Source organism: Coregonus clupeaformis, chromosome 12 (genome assembly GCF_020615455.1).
Source record: "Coregonus clupeaformis isolate EN_2021a chromosome 12, ASM2061545v1, whole genome shotgun sequence".
Lineage (NCBI taxonomy): Eukaryota > Metazoa > Chordata > Actinopteri > Salmoniformes > Salmonidae > Coregonus > Coregonus clupeaformis.
The window spans coordinates 21,983,007-21,998,169 of NC_059203.1; positions in this window are offsets into that span (position 1 = coordinate 21,983,007).

Sequence of the window (15,163 nt, forward strand, 5' to 3'; positions counted from 1 at the left end):
ACCGTCACAGCCATACACGCACACAACTAAACACACACACACACCTAAAACACACACACACACCTAAACACACACTCCTAGACCCACCTAGACCACACACAAAGTAACAAGTGAAGAGTCAGCAAACACACTTCTGACCCTATGAACCTGAGGGAGATGGGTAAAGCACCAGTAGGATACAGGCAGGACCTCTATGGTCAAAACACCGTTATAGTGACAAGCATAAAGCTGGGTCCCCTGCTGCTGACACACCACTGGGCCATTTCATTTGGATCCTCAATAAACTATCGTGAGTCATACGAACTCAGAGGTCATACTAAATGCTTGGGCTTATACAGTGGGGGAAAAAGGCATTTAGTCAGCCACCAATTGTGCAAGTTCTCACACTTAAAAAGATGAGAGAGGCCTGTAATTTTCATCATAGGTACACGTCAACTATGACAGACAAATTGAGAAAAGAAAATCCAGAAAATCACATTGTAGGATTTCTAATGAATTTATTTGCAAATTATGGTGGAAAATAAGTATTTGGTCACCTACAAACAAGCAAGATTTCTGGCTCTCACAGACCTGTAAGTTCTTCTTTAAGAGGCTCCTCTGTCCTCCACTCGTTACCTGTATTAATAGCACCTGTTTGAACTTGTTATCAGTATAAAAGACACCTGTCCACAACCTCAAACAGTCACACTCCAAACTCCACTATGGCCAAGACCAAAGAGCTGTCAAAGGACACCAGAAACACAATTGTAGACCTGCACCAGGCTGGGAAGACTGAATCTGCAATAGGTAAGCAGCTTGGTTTGAAGAAATCAACTGTGGGAGCAATTATTAGGAAATGGAAGACATACAAAACAACTGATAATCTCCCTCGATCTGGGGCTCCACGCAAGATCTCTCCCCGTGGGGTGAAAATGATCACAAGAACGGTGAGCAAAAATCCCAGAACCACACGGGGGGACCTATTGAATGACCTGTAGAGAGCTGGGACCAAAGTAACAAAGCCTACCATCAGTAACACACTGCGCCGCCAGGGACTCAAATCCTGCAGTGCCAGACGTGTCCCCCTGCTTAAGACAGTACATGTCCAGGCCCGTCTGAAGTTTGCTAGAGTGCATTTGGATGATCCAGAAGAGGAATGGTCAAATGAAACCAAAATATAACTTTTTGGTAAAAACTCAACTCGTCGTGTTTGGAGGACAAAGAATGCTGAGTTGCATCCAAAGAACACCATACCTACTGTGAAGCATGGGGGTGGAAACATCATGCTTTGGGGCTGTTTTTCTGCAAAGGGACCAGGACGACTAATCCTTGTAAAGGAAAGAATGAATGGGGCCATGTATCGTGACATTTTGAGTGAAAACCTCCTTCCATCAGCAAGGGCATTGAAGATGAAACGTGGCTGGGTCTTTCAGCATGACAATGATCCCAAACACACCTCCCGGGCAACGAAGGAGTGGCTTCATAAGAAGCATTTCAAGGTCCTGGAGTGGCCTAGCCAGTCTCCAGATCTCAACCCCTTAGAAAATCTTTGGAGGGAGTTGAAAGTCTGTGTTGCCCAGCGACAGCCCCAAAATATCACTGCTCTAGAGGAGATCTGCATGGAGGAGCCCAGCGACAGCCCCAAAATATCACTGCTCTAGAGGAGATCTGCATGGAGGAATGGGCCAAAATACCAGCAACAGTGTGTGAAAACCTTGTGAAGACTTACAGAAAACGTTTGACCTGTGTCATTGCCAACAAAGGGTATATAACAAAGTATTGAGAAACTTTTGTTATTGACAAAATACTTATTTTCCACCATAATTTGTAAATAAATTCATAAAAAATCCTACAAAGTGATTTTCTGGATTTCTTTTCTCATTTTGTCTGTCATAGTTGACGTGTACCTATGATGAAAATTACAGGCCTCTCTCATCTTTTTAAGTGGGAGAACTTGCACAATTGGTGGCTGACTAAATACTTTTTCCCCCCACTGTAAGTCTCTGCGAGTCCTCGACACAACAAGCCTAAAAAGGACTACAGAGGAAGAAGCAGCAGTTCTCTGCCTCAACTAACAAAGCAACCCCACAAAAAAACAGCTGGCAAACTGCTGCTCATGTTCTGTAAGTGTGTGTAAACAATGAACGTGACTTTCAGCAGTATGAGTTGGCACCTGGGCCTTCATCTTAGACAAGCTGGATATGAATAGTAACAGCAACACGGTCAAAACTAACATCTGATACTTTAACAGCTTCGAGCCAGTGTCCATTACAAGAAGCTCTCTTTGGCATTTATTCCCGTATACACTTGCTTGCATGCACGCATAGGAACACAGTTACAAACGCATGCACAAACGCACGGGGGAAAATGTCAAAGAGCCACCTATAATACTTCACATAGAACAAACACTATGCTGAGTCACGCAGGCTGCTCCACCTAGATTGGCCTTGTTATGGCAACAATGACTGCGAGGGGTGGACTCGGTCTGGGTCCCAAATGGCACCCTATTCCCTATATAGTGCAGTACTTTTGACCAGAGCCCGATTGGTTACTGACCATAAGCTGTGGATAAGAGGGTTTGCTAAATGACCAACATGTCAAAGTGAAAAGTAGTGCACTAAATAAGGAATAGGGTGCTATTTGGGACCCACCTCAGTCTTCCAACGCCCAGGCATATGGTGCTATATCCAGTGTGGAGAAAAACAACAGCCAGATTCTCCAGTCACCTCCACCCCCCCCAGTCATCTCCACCACCCTTCCCCTACAGTGGGAGCTCTAACTGGGCCTTTCGCTTCCTCACCAGGAGAAGTACCAAGGAGAACCAGCGGGGGCAGTGTTTGCCCAGACACACCACAAGGGTGAGTCATCACGCATTAGTCTGGTCCGGCTGTCATCTGATCCACACACGACGACAACAACTCTGGAACACTGACCAACACTCCTCCAACTCTCATCCGCCCAGCGTAGCCCAGCCACCTCGCAGGCAGGCAGGCAGGCAGCAGACTGGGGCTGCAGAAAGAGGAACCAGCCCTGGGAGCATGTGAACACAGCAGCAGAGAGAGGGAGAGGATTTGGCATAGAGCAAGGTCATCTTAAGGCCACCCACACAAACTCACGGACTCTCACACAGGCATGAAATTATGTGAACGTATTCAAATGTGCACGAGGGCGCGCACATACAGTAGCAGTCAAAGTTTGGACACACCTACTCATTCAAGGGTTTTTCTTTATTTTTACTATTTCCTACATTGTAGAATAATAGTGAAGACATCAAAACTATGAAATAACACATATGGAATCATGTAGTAACCAAAAAAGTGTTCAACAAATAAAAATATATTTGAGATTCTTCAAATAGCCACCCTTTGCCTTGATGACAGCTTTGCACACTATTGGCATTCTCTCAACCAGCATCATGAGGTAGTCACCTGGAATGCATTTCAATTACAGGAGTGCCTTGTTAAAAGTTAATTTGTGGAATTTCTTTCCTTCTTAATGCGTTTGAGCCAATCAGTTGTGTTGTGACAAGGTAGGGGTGGTATACAGAAGATAGCACTATTTGGTAAAAGACCAAGTCCTTATTATGGCAAGAACAGCTCAAAGAGAAACGACAGTCCATTATTACTTTAAGACATGAAGGTCAGTCAATACGGAACATTTCAAGAACTTTGAAAGTTTCTTCAAGTGCAGTCGCAAAAACCATCAAGCGCTATGATGAAACTGGCTCTCATGAGGACCACCACAGGAATGGAAGACCCAGAGTTACCTCTGCTGCAGAGGATACATTCATTGGAGTTACCAGCCTCAGAAATTGCAGCCCAAATAAATGATTCACAGAGTTCAAGTAACAGACACATCAACATCAACTGTTCAGAGGGGACTGTGTGAATCAGGCCTTCATGGTCGAATTGCTGCAAAGAAACCACTACTAAAGGACACCAATAATAAGAAGAGACTTGCTTGGGCCAAGAAACACAAGCAATGGACATTAGACCAGTGGAAATTTGTCCTTTGGTCTGATGAGTCCAAATTTGAGATTTTTGGTTCCAACCGCCATGTCTTTGTGAGACACGGTGTGGGTGAACGGATTATCTCCGCAATTGTATTTCCCACCGTAAAGCATGGAGGTGGTGGTGTTATGGCGCTTTGCTGGTGACACTGTCTGTGATTTAGAATTCAAGGCACACTTAACCAGCATGGCTACCACAGCATTCTGCAGCGATACGCCATCCCATCTGGTTTGGGCTTAGTGGGACTATCATTTGTTTTTCAACAGGACAATGACCCAACTCACCTCCAGGCTGTGTAAGGGATATTTGACCAAGAAGGAGAGTGATGGAGTGCTGCATCAGATGATCTGGCCTCCACAATCCCCCGACCTCAAGAGTGTTGGAAAAGCATTCTAGGTGAAGCTGGTTGAGAGAATGCCAAGAGTGTGCAAAGCTGTCATCAAGGCAAAGGGTGGCTACTTAGAAGAATCTCAAATATAAATATATTTTGATTTGTTTAACACTTTTTTGGTTAATACATTATTCCATGTGTTATTTCATAGTTTTGATGTCTTCACTATTATTCTACAATGTAAAAAATAGTAAGAATAAAGAAACACCCTTGAATGAGTATGTGTGTCCAAACTCTTGACTGGTAGTGTACATACACTGTCACACACACAAGGGAGTGGCTTTTACACGTTGTAATGCTGCCGTTAATGCAGCTAATATTGGTTTGCACAATGCCATAAAACCACAATGAAGACACTACTACACGTACTGAGATGCATGGCATTTCTGAAATGGTCCCTTAGCTACGCTAATGCTAGCATGCATGCGTTCCCTGTGCCTAGTTACCAGCATCTAGGCAACAACATTGGATTAGCTAATAGCCTAGCTCCCTCCACTAATGTCAAGGTCAGTTAACTCTGGGCAGTTTCTAGCCGGACAGTGACAACTGCAGAAAAATATGAACTCTTTCTCAGAGTGGTTGATGCCCAAAAAACAGCACTCCAGACAATTGTGGAAAGGTGTGGCCCTAGAGTCTTTTTTGTTGTCTTAATTTGTGTTGCTCCGCTACAAACTGAGAGTCAAACCTTGTGTTTGGTTTGATAATAACAATATAAAAAGTGTTTAAGGTACAGAACATGCCAATTTTACACTCCTCTTTAAATCTGTGGGACTTTGTTACTTTTCTTTTCAATAAAAGGCTAATCTTGTAAAAAATAAAGTAGGTTGTAGTCAGAAAAGCCGACCCGTATTTTGCTTGGATGTGGATTCAGTCCATCTAGTACGTACCTTCGTAAAATTGTCCTTTAGGGAAAAGTTACGTAATATGTCAAGTTATGCAAGATCACACAAAGAGTTAACAGAGTAAATGTAGACTTTCCCACAGCATATGGCCAGAGTGCCATAGAGAGAACAAGTGCTTATTAGAAACAACTTGACTGTTAGTAGTGAGACAGCTGTACAAGAGATCAATTTTTTTGACAGAAATAACTGGTTCCCTGCGAGGCCTCAAAGGGTTTACGATTGGGCCTCGTTCCAAAACAGAACCGAGAGGTAAATTCCAAAAGGGCCTCTCTTACCTCTCCCCCTTCCTCCCTCCCTTGTTCGCTCCCCCTAGCCTTGAATACCAGGCTCAAATTACCAGCGGGCTCAAAGTTTTTTCACTTCACTAGAACAGAGGCCATTTTGGAGGAGTCAATGAGGGTCCCAAAATGAACAGCACAGAGGAATCTTTTATCTCCCTCCCTCCCATCTCCTCCTGCTTCTCTCTTCGCTGCCTGTCCCTCACTCCCCTCCCTCTCGTTCACTCTCTAGACACAGTTGAGCTCTGCTAGATGCGCTTGTACCGTCTGGTTATAAATTATTTTGATTCCTTTTAATGATTTAGGTGCTTGCGTGTCCCTGGAGGGATACAGGGTACGTAAGGCATCACAAGAAGGGAGAGAGGAACCAGGATGTATACAGACAAACACACACACAGCTGAACACCTAGAAACAGCCTAGCAGGTGGAGTAAACCATGCACCCCCCCCGCCCTACACATACTGAACACGTTTCTTACATTTGGAAATTCCCTCAGCGCTGTTTTCGGAGTGTAGGAGAAGGGGAATTGAGAGGGTGAAAACTCCTTGGGAAATGTGTTCTTCCATTTGTAAACAGTGCCACTCCCTGCCCTTGCTCTGTTGCCATTGAGGAGCATTGGTGCTGGGTTTCTGGTGCTTGCCCAATTGACAGTTAGCCTATACACAGAAGCCTAAAGCACAGAACAAATGACTGTCAAGCGACAACTTTTTGATTTGTCACCTAACAGAGAATTTCCCCCCTTCCATTGCTCAACGGATATTGCAGCCAGGGTTTTTTTTTTTTTTTTTTACTTACAGAGAGGTGTTTGTTGAAAGTATTATTTACCGTAGGGCTAGGCCTGTCTGTCGCACAGAAATCATTGTGCAAAAGACTAGAACTGAGTAGTAGGCTTACACACATCAGTGACACCCCGATGTCACCTTGTCAAGTCATGCCCCTGTTCGGGCGCCAAAGATTAGCCTACACCAACCCTCAGTCAACTCTGGCTGTGCGTATTCTGCAATGCCGCATTCATATTACCGACTCAAAAAAGTATGACGGGACGGCATGAAACCTCATGGGCTGGCTGGTTTGAAAAACATGCTAGCTTAAGTTCTAAAAATGTGAAACTGAATAAGTACAGAACTTTGAACCTTGGTGATGTGGATGAGGCATAAGCATTCTGTTAGCAAATTATTTTTACACCATAAACTTTTAATAGAAGCAGAAAACAATAGCCTGGCACAACGCAAGCCACTTCACACGCACAGAACGTTTGAGAAATAGACTTGAAATGACAAGCAAAACTAGTCTGGCGTTTCAATGCTTCAATGAAGTGCTGCTCCAGCACTGGGTGTAGCCTAGCAATGCATGTTTTACTGTGGGTTATTTTTAACCGCGGCTACTTGACATCAGAAAAATCAGATTCTTGCTGTCATTGTTTTATCACTATCCACTGCGTTTTTAAACTACGGCGCGAGATATGGTTTAAATGTCCCCACAAATCAGCACAATCTACTTTTTCTTCAAATTGCCATTGTCTTTAAGCTAAAATTGGGATCATGTATATTCTGCTAAGAATTTGTGGTAAGTACATGGGGCCCGCCATCTTCATGTCCCTCTGCTATTGACCAGAATTTAAATGGAATTGACCCCAACCCTGGAGCTTACATATTGATGCACATGGTACAGGCTGAGTTGCATTGAAAGAACATGTGTGGTGGGTGATGTTAAGTTAAGAAAAATACATCAGTAATAGAACATTGATCAAAGAGGAATAGCTAGCTAGCTTCTGGGGAACTAGTAGGAAATGAAGGCCTCAATAAGAAATATTTTTCTGTTTTTGAAAAATTTTAAATAAATAAAGAGACTAAGGTTCTTGAAGCAAATCCCACACGATATTTGGCAGAAGTTGCTCGTCATTTATGCAAACCTTCCACATGAAAATAACGCTGGGGGGGAGAGAGAGAAAGTGAGAGAGATAGAAAGAGGGAGAAGGAGAAAGAGAAAGTGAAAGAAAAAGAGAGAGGAGAGAGTACAGTATGCATGATACTAGCTCCTCCATCTCTCTTATCCTCTTTGAATTTGTCACACCCGTCTGCTATACGCACAACCCAATTATTCCCCACACCGACAGTCTCCTGGTCTCACAACACAATTACAAAGCAGCAAAAATTTCTGCATCAGATAAGACCCCACCCAGCCTCCTCCTGAAAGCAACCCCCTGAAAGTAAACATGGGACACTGAGAGACGAGGTTGCGTGTTAATAATAATAATAATATAATAATATGCCATTTAGCAGACGCTTTTATCCAAAGCGACTTACAGTCATGTGTGCATACATTTTTACGTATGGGGTGGTCCCGGGGATCGAACCCACTACCCTGGCGTTACAAGCGCCGTGCTCTACCAATTGAGCTACAGAGGACAATCTCACGAACTGAGTCCCAACCCTAATATTATTTTTAGTTAAAAATATATTTCACAACCTGATATCATGATATAGGCTAGCCCTAGTTGAGACAGCACCTCAAAGTCAAATGGCTAAACCGCGATTTCAAGTCGAATTTTGGTCAGCCATCATGTCGTCAGATCAGAACACTGCTATCATGATCTGACGGTTCTCATGCCAAGCGGTCAAGCAGCGAGAAGCGCATTGCAGCCTGCTATTAACACAACAATGTCCAGCTGTCTGAATGGACCGGGACCAGACCGGGGATGAGTGGGACACAATGGGAAAACAAAGGGGGGAGGGGTGCCATAGGAGGGGGAGGGGGAGGGGGGGCAGGCCGACAGAAGGGCCAGTTTGACACAAAATCAATCACCTGTTTCGGGAGCAAACAAACCAAGCCACTGTCCACTGGGGCAAAAGAGGAGAGGGGAAGGCCGAGGGAAAGGGATGAGATGCTGGTTTGGGTACACAACAGATCTGGGACGATAAACAGAAAATTATCGACACCGACCTTAAAGATCACTTATTGCAGGCATTTTGCTGATATCGTTCATTACGATAAGTAGCCTATACTAGAGAAATGTGAAGTTTGAAATGAAATAAGTTTGCTAATAAGGGTGATTGTTAAATGAAACAATTGATGGCTAGTAGTTTAAAGGAAAACTAAAATAAAAACTGTGGCGCACATTAATGTTATTACTAATGTTCTCGCATCAATTCAGGCAATTTATCGCCTTATGGATTTTTGTCCATATCGCCCATCTCTAGTATACAACATCTCAGTCTGACCTATCACTTTCTCTTAGCCAGACTGACACAAGAGCTTCTCATTGAATATTTAATTGAATTTTTTTAAGTCTGCTTCTCGACGTTGGAGGTAGCTAAACATCTGTTTAGCCTAGATGTTAATAGGGGCGTACAAAGCAACAGTCGACATTCATCACGGGACAGTTACTTTCTTACATTTGTTGGAACTTGTTGGCTGGATACAGTGCTTGACTTGTGGTCACTTCACAAATGGCTGCCTTCTATTTTCACATCAGCCTGCTTCATGGGTGTCAGGGTGGAATTTTCCCCTCAAAAAGGGGGAAATTAAAATAAATGTCTTAAAAAATTAAAGGCAGTTAGCCTGGGTACCAGTCCCTTTAGCTAATCCACTCCTTGTACTCAATTTCAGTCTCGCAGAAGCCTGAGCAAAAAAACAAAACAAGGGCCAGATCACTCGTTGTCAGATAAGCCTGTGTTCTAGCATAACATAAAGCAGTCCCTCTCTCCCTCCCATGACATTTCCATTTCCTCCTTTAGCTGACGCGCTTATGCAGCGAGACAGACGGGTCAGCCTTCACTCCACCTCGCGCTGCTGTTCATCAGAAAACGCATACGTATGCTAACGCTAGGCCAGACGCAGCGTCACACAGGCAACAGAGCGAGAGGGCAGCCATTTTGACATGCCTTCGGGTTCCTGGGTTTAACCTATCCGTCTGTTTCCCACCAATTCTATTCCGTTTTGGACTCAGGAAATGCAATGATACAAATGACTTAAACAGACCCAAAAATGACAATACAGTATTTTATCAAGTAAGCATGGCTGAGTGAAAACATTTAGACCATTGCTTGGTGTTGGTCAAGAGGAAGTACATGGAACAGCTAGTGTTGCCTAACCTCCAATTCAGCCATAACCAGTTTTGGGAGGGGGAGGGAGACCTGGAACAAATCTGAAGAAAGGCAATAAAAAGGCACCCCTCCCCCAGCAGGAACCGCAGTTCCAGGTGCCAGGAGTAGGGGGCTAGAGCAGGAACAACTTGGCAGCAGTGAGCCATTTCCCCTTTTGTTTTTATCTGCGCATTACAAAACAGGGCGGCTGCAGTGGGTAGGTAGGTGTTGAAGGGCCTGACACCTATTTTGTATTTTCATCTTCCTTATTTGCTCTCTGCGGTGCGACAACACCCTTTGTTTAAACACGTGTCAGAAATATGCCCATGGTTTTACAAAGGTTTCAGCTGGCCAAGGCAAATCCGTCAGTACATTTTACATTTACATTTTAGTCATTTAGCAGACGCTCTTATCCAGAGCGACTTACAGGAGCAATTAGGGTTAAGTGCCTTGCTCAAGGGCACATCGACAGATTTTTCACCTAGTCGGCTTGGGGATTAGAACCAGCGACCTTTCGGTTACTGGCACAACGCTCTTAACCACTAAGCTACCTGCCGCCCTTCGGTTCTGTATGGACCGCCCAGTACTCTGACCTTGAGCTTGTTTTATTGTCTCCGACACATATTTGAGGGGAATATACACCATATTTCAAAAGTATGTGGACACCCCTTCAAATTAGTGGATTCGGCTATTTCAGCCACACCCATTGCTGACAAGTGTATAAAATCGAGCACACAGCCATGCAATCTCCATAGACAAACATTGGCAGTAGAACGCCCTTACTGAAGAGCTCAGTGACTTTCAACATGGCACTGTCATAGGATGCCACCTTTCCAACAAGTCAGTTCATCACATTTCTGCCCTGCTAGAGCTGCCCCAGTCAATTGTAAGTGCTGTTATTGTGATGTGGAAACGTCAAGGAGCAACAATGGCTCAGCCATGAAGTGGTAGGCCTCACAAGCTTACAGAACGGGACCGGCAGGAGATGAAGCGTGTTGCGTGTAAAAATGGTCTGTCCTCGGTTGCAACACTCACTACAGAGTTCCAAACTGCCGCTGGAAGCAATATCAGCACAAGAACGGTTCGTCGGGAGCTTCATGAAATGGGTTTCCATGGCCGAGCAGCCGCACACAAGATCACAATGCGCAATGCCAAGCATTGGCTGGAGTGGTTTAAAGCTTGCCGCCATTGGACTTTGAGGCAGTGGAAATGTATTCTCTGGAGGGATGAATCACGCTTCACCATCTGGCAGTCCGACTGACTAATCTGGGTTTGGCGGATGCCAGGAGAACGCTACCTGCCTTAACGAACAGTGCCAACTGTAAAGTTTGGTGGAGGAGGAATAATGGTCTGGGGCTGTTTATGGTTCGGGCTAGGCACCTTAGTTCCAGTGAAGGAAAATCTTAACGCTACAGCATACAATGTCATTCTAGACGATTCTGTGATCCCAACTTTGTGGCAACAGTTTGGGGAAGGCCCTTTCCTGTTTCAGCATGACAATGCCCCTGTGCACAAAGCGAGGTCCATACAGAAATGGTTTGTCGAGATCAGTGTGGAAGAACTTGACTGGCCTGTGCAGAGCCCTGACCTCAACCCCATCAAATAACTTTGGGACTTTGAGCCAGGCCTAATCGCCCAACATCAGTGCCCAACCACAGTAATACTCTTGTGGCTGAATGGAAGCAAATCCCTGCAGCAATGTTCCAACATCTAGTGGAAAGCCTTCCCAGAAGAGTGGAAGCTGTTATAGCAGCAAAGGGGGGACCAACTCCATGTGCTGAAAATTAAAATGGTTGCCTGGAGTTCAAAAGGAAAGAGCAAAAACATCCCTAAAGAAGAAGAGCTTGTCTTTGCCATACAATATACACTACAGGTCTCTTCATGAGTCAGAAACTGTCTTTGGGTATGGGAGAGCAAGAGAGAGAGAATGAAAGAAAGAACAGAATGCGAAGGACAGAGCATGAGAGCGCAATAGCAAAGAAAAGAGAGAGAACATGAGAGAAGGGGAGGGATTGAGGAAACAGCCAGAAAGAATGAGAGAGAGAGGGGGCGAATGAAGAGTTAGAGAGAGTGCGAGATGATTACGTAGCTCGCTCCCCCACCTCTCCCCACTCCCAGCCTTGTTTTCCCCCCCCAGCCTCCTCCTCCCCCTCCATTATTCTCCCAAGAAGCCTTGCTCTTCGCCACACTACAGAATTAACCAGCAGAGCCCTCTGCAACACAGCTCCCCCAGTGCAGTGGTCGGGCTGAGGAATCGGCTGGCGCCATTGGAGCAGCTTCAGAGCCCCTGGGCCAATCAGAGAGCCAGGAATCCCAGCGACTTGTTTTTAACCCCATTGTGCAAGATGAGCCAGCAACACAACACAGAGCAGCTGCCAGAGAGCAGAGGAGAGAGGGTGGAGGAGGGAGAGCAGGGAGGAGGAGGGAGAGCAGGGAGGAGGAGTGAGCGAGACAGAGAAAAAAAGAGTCACATACGCAGGCCGTTACACACACACCCTTGCACAAATACATATTCAAATTCAGGCAACCTTCACTGGCATGGTCACGAGCAAAACAACCAACGTCCCAAAGGCAATCAATATTCAGCTGGTACAGTACAACACACATCCAGTCAGTAAAAAAGGTACAGAGTCGGTACAGAGCACAGAGACAGGAAAGGCAATCATAGTTGAGACCCATTTACTATTACACGAGGCAGAGATAATGGCTTCACTAAAAGACATTGCGAATCACTAACAAACAAGGAAGTAGCTAAGTACAAACCACATATATAGAGGTCTCTCACAACCAAGCTTCTCTCGTTGAGCGGTGAATTTGATCTGTCAAACTGCCCATATAATGACACATTCAAAACAGGGACTGTGTGCTCTACATAAGCAGAAACAAACCACCACATTACCATGTCAATGGACACACCTGCCCTTCATGTAATGACACAGTGTCATCAGCGTGTATATGGTCAGTTAAAAAAAAAAGTGGAGGACATTTCCCCCCCCCCATCACTCTTCCTAACAGCCAGCCACACTCCCCGGCCTAAAGCAGTCTGCACGACGGAGCTGGAATCCTGTCTTCCTCTGTTGGAAACATGCCATTATTCTGTCTGTCTCTCTCACACACACAGGCTGGAAAACCTAATCTAATCGCATGATAAGGTGTTCCGTGTAAGGTGCGACTCAGTCAACATTCGAGAAACATCAATAAATCGGCAACTTCCCCTTCCATAGATTGGTCTTATTTAGACGGGTTGGTTGTTCAGCAACAAAACAGACGCTTGCGCAACTATGGGGCAAAACAGACGGGGCTAGCTTCGATTGTTGACAACATGTAATCTATATTTTTATATATAACGTTTATTAAAAACATTTGCACAATGAGCACTTGTTGTCTCTCAAATACATTGATAGTTGTTGGTTAGCTAGCTAGCGAATTTGGCATATTAGCATTGACATGAAATCAGTCAAAACAAGACATGGTATTGAGAACAAGATTAAACTAGCTGAAATTTGTCACGATTCCCCACATGGCAGTTTCTTGTTATTGTTGGTAGCTATCTGGCCATCCAGAATTACAACAACTCCGCCCCATTGAAGCGTGCCCATCGTTTTCATGTCAGCTAACCCATCTATTAGTTCAACGACACATTGTTGCCCAACAGTTAATGATCACTTGCAGTGCTTTTAGGGCTGTGTGTATAGCTACCTATTCACTTTAATAGGAACACTGAGAATCAGGCCAGACTAACCTTGCCTGGCTAGCCAGACTCCTTGCGGCAGCCAAACGCTACACCACACCCACAGATGTTAGTTTCTCTCTGCAATGAGTCTGGATCTGAGTATCTCCCCCGACCCTTCACCGAATGTGAACACATTCAGGGCCATCTGATCTGTCCAAAAACTGATTAGCCAGAACACACTTGGGTAAAGCGGCAGTTGGAAAATGTGTCATTGGCTTTGATACTCTGATTGGTTGGAGACAATCCAATCGCTGATGACTTTGTTTTGTACAACGGCCCTCATCACCACAAACAACTTAAATGATGGCAGTCTCAGACTGAAGTATGTAGCGAACTGCGGAAGGATTTAGTGTGAGTCGTCAGGCTAAGACTAACCTTGCCCGTCTGCACATTCCTTTAGATCTCAGACAGTTAGAGGGGCCCACTTTTGGGGGAATTCTGCAGCCTCCAGACACACATGCACACACACAAAGCAAAGGGAAATCCAAACAGGTTATTCAACAGTACAGTAGTGTCTAAGACAACCTTGCCAAGGCTAAACACATTAACAGTGTAGGCTACTGTGTACAGCTGAAGCCATTTTCTCTTTCTGAATCACTCATTCAACCCGCTTACGTTAACTCCTTTATGTTGATTGTGTTGTTGTGTTACATTTATGTAGGCTAATTTCTTTATGTAATGCAGAAAATGTTTTTTTTACGCTCACAAGGTTAGCCTCTTTAAGAGAGGTCGACAAATACAAAATGGTAGGCTATATGAGGCAGGTCAATGAAAGAGCCTGGTAGAACACGCAAACGTTTCACAGTATTTGCAGATTGGGTTAAGAAAGCGAGCCATTGTGTGCCCGTGTCCCAATTCTCCATGAGTTTCTTAGGGGCTGGTGTGCTTCTCTGTCTCTCTTGGTGAGCACACCGTTTGTTTTAGATAAGAAGAAGGGTCAGGCGATGGGGAGTGTGGGACTCATGTATTCAATGGTTATGAGTGGCCAGAACAGCAGCCGCAAGGCTATTAAAATACGCGAAAACATATTCAGAGAACGCGAGCCGGGACCAATCAAAACGAGTGTAGTCTGTGCGCCTTGCCACCGGCTGGCAGGCTTCGAGGCCAACCAAAACATTTAAATCCAGCCTATTCTGTATGAAATAGGCTAGGTCGTGGTAGACGTAGGCCTACTACTACTACAGTCGTGGTAGCCGAACGGTTTTATCAGCTAACGGGTCAATTAGTGACATTTCAATTTTCTGTTTTAATTCTGGCAATCTGCAACAATGGACAAACAGTATTTTGCTGTTATATGGAACAGGAACACTTGATGTGTAAATAGGCTGTGTTGTAACAATGGGGAGGTTTCTAAGCAGAGCTAGCTCATCAACAGCAGAATATTTTACCTTGCCTTCCCCCATACAACTACACAATCACATTTTTACCCACACAACTACATCTGCTATCGGTCTTTGAGCTCAACACAGTCAGGAACATGACGAAGCGGCTTCCCACAAGCAATGGCCCTTTTATATTATAACAACGCATAAGTGAAACATTTCAACCGCGGCCAGCCTATACACAAAATTACATGATAAGATCAGTAAGCATGTTATGCAGAACAACTACGTCAACAAGATAGATCTAAACGGGTGAAGCTAAAAAATAAACTGGGCGGGCTTGTCCAAATCAAGCCCCTAGAAGATTGTAAAGATGAATTAGTCTACATTGGTGGTAACTAAGTGAAATAATTGTCCCTCGAATTCCTCGTGTGTGTCATTACCAGTGTATTCATTGTCCAAC